Below are 3,032 nucleotides of genomic sequence, written 5' to 3'. Positions count from 1 at the left end.
TTGCCTTTCTCGGTGCTGATCCAGACCCGTCACCTGGATCTTCTGCTGCCTCCTCCTCTGCTTCTTTTTTCCGTTCTAGATGTGAGGACACCCATTTCCATTTCTTGCCTTCCATAGGGGCAACTGATATTGTTACTGGTGCCTCCTGTGACTGATCAGAATTGACATGGGGATTTCCCTTTTTGGCTTGAACCTCAGCTTGGAAACTCTCTTTTTCCAGAATAGTGTTATATAGAGCATGGTAAGCACAAGCCAAGCCCCAAATAAGTAGTACCCCCTTAGACCTATCTAGGCTGCACCATCCCTGACTCAAATACTGGCTTAGTTTCTCGGGGTCCCACAGGTGTTCAAGTGTGAAATCCCATGACATTGCGGGCCCCCACGTGTTACTTGTGGTTCATTTCACGTCAGGATTCTAGCGTTAAGCCTTCACGAATCCGACCTGGTCCAGCCGGGGACCATTTAACTACACGTTCACACCAACATGGTGAATAGCTAAATGGCATTTTATTATGCGTGTTAACGGTTTAAATAAGCCACTATCTACTTCGTATACACCCCTTCTACATATGCATAACCGAGCAGGGGAGGGCCTATCGCGTTACATCCCGGGTGTTCCTGCACACCTAATACAACATCTCCCCCTCCCCATGCTTAACAAAACCATGACCCGTTACAACGCAAGCACCAATCCTAATCCTAATATATAAAAGTGTTAGTCCTTATATAATTTAAACTTTGTCACAGATTATCTATAAAGTGAGGAATACAGGTTGCAAAGCATGCAGAGATAAGTGGTGCAATGTCTAACAATGTTAGTGGTGTTCTAATCAGTATGTCCAAGGCATCTTTGATTATATTATCCAGTTCATCCTTCTGCTCAAAGCTTCTTGTATATCCGCTGGAACTCCATTTTCTCATTAAACACTCTTTCCATCATATGTTGTAAGCAACCCTTCAAATTCCTTGCACCTGTGCCCTTGAGTCAGCAGCAGGAAATCTATTGCAGCCCTATTCTGTAAAACAGCATGCCTGAAAGAAAAGTACTCAGCTTTCAATTAGTTTTCCATTTCTCCCAGACAGCCCTTTTGGGTGATCACTGTATCAGGTTTTATTTTTCTCGACAGGACCCATAAAATTTTTCCCGATTCTCTATCCTTTACTGTGGCATAACCTCTTCATTCAAAATGATTGATTGCATAATGTGCTATGCCAATACTTCTGCCTGCTGCGCTACCGGAATCCTACCTCTGTAACCTTCCCCCTCCCCAAGGACACATATCTTGTCCTTCAGGAGATGGTTGGCCCTCTCCAAAATTGCTTGTTCCTGGGAATTCCCAGGGATGCCTGTCGAGTGAGATATTCCCCAACGCTCGAGCCATTCTTGAGTAGATCGAGAGATGTGGCACGAGCCATTGTCTGTCTTGATGTGTTGCGGCACACCAAGGACCGCGATGGCAGTGGCCCAGTGTCGCTGAGCTGCAGGGGACTTAAATGTTAACATAATCATCATCACTCAATCAAAACCTTGACTGATAATGCACTAAACATAAGGTTACATGTAAGGTCATAATTTTTTGAGTAGACATATACACACTCATTCCAGCATTCATTTTAGACAATTCTATAAATGGAAATTTCTAAGCTTATGTATTATTCCTATAATACAACAACTATGAGGTGGCAAACCACCAAAAGGAGAGAGAAGGAATACAAAAGCGGTGGATGTGATAGGCAGTGCCTGCAGGGCGTCCCCTGCTTCAAAATGCACTTTGCCTTTCTCACCCATCACAGACTCTCTCCTGTGCAGGGTTTTTTCACATGTACTCCATATCTGCGTGGCCAGAGCATGATACAGAGCCCAGGTGAAACACCTGCTCATAAAGCAGAACAAACCACTATATTAGATTTCTCTACAATACAAACTACTCTCAGAAAGTTATTTACAGCTATAGTTATTTATTCCTATTGTTACTTGCTTTACCCTTAGCTCCCCCCCCCCCCCCCCCCCCCCCCTTTATTTTATTTTATTTTATTTTAATTGGTAAGCTTTTTCTTGTTGACCTACTATTGTTACAAAAATCATCAATTGGTAGTAATTCTTGATGCAATCCAAAGTGAGATGCACCCCTACCTATCAGAAAACAAAGGTCTTTGCTCCAATGTGTGCACGTTGCATTCAGCCCGCTGGGGGCAAAACTCATCCTGGGGTCTTCAGATTCCGCTCCAGTACAGCTGCCAACGTTCCTCCCAACTCCACCACCACAATTCCCCCTCCATACAATTTCCAAGCTCCATCAACAAATTTGTCCAAGTACCCTACCCTAGTTCCCTAAATGTGTATATTATTGGGAGAAAATGAAGACATTCTTGCTCGGACTAGCAAGAGACCTTCAGAGGTGCAAACAGCTCTGCAGACAAAGAGGGAGAAACACTTACTTTTTCTGTAATACGGGTCCCAGAAGGGGCAGTGGTTAACACTAAACTAGGGACACGAGCACTCAGAATGTTTTGCTTTTGTCCCCATTTGGAAGTAACGATTTGTTTACTTTCACAAGCTGTGGAGGATTAGGGGGGGGGGGGGGGTAGGCAGTGATGGGGGCAGCACAGGGGTTTGCGTTCTCTTGCTGGCACTTCTCTGGCTAGAGCAGATCACATTCAATATTTTAACTGACTGTTCTTCTGTAACCTTTTTCCTGTTTTTTGTTTTTCACAATTCCACTACTCGTACCCTCAATTACACTTCCATGTAACATTAATAATTCCACTTCCATATCGCATTCATGTTTACACATCCCTATAACATTAACAGTTCCATATACCATTTGCATTTATACTTTCATATACCATAAACATTTAACAATCACAAAGACAGTGACAATAACCAATACAGTTTATCCTAAGCATTCTTCCTCTCCTCCAAGTTGTCATCAGGAATGGGCCTTCCCATTGACCCGATTCCAAATTCTTTAATATTATCATATTTTTTTCCATGAATTTTCACTCTTTCCTCGTTAAGTGAAATGAAGTGA

Source organism: Coturnix japonica, chromosome W (assembly GCF_054131305.1).
Source record: "Coturnix japonica strain WE chromosome W, WE-NBRP24, whole genome shotgun sequence".
Taxonomy (NCBI): domain Eukaryota; kingdom Metazoa; phylum Chordata; class Aves; order Galliformes; family Phasianidae; genus Coturnix; species Coturnix japonica.
The sequence above is the reverse complement of the archived record's forward strand: the minus strand, read 5'-3'. Positions refer to the sequence as shown.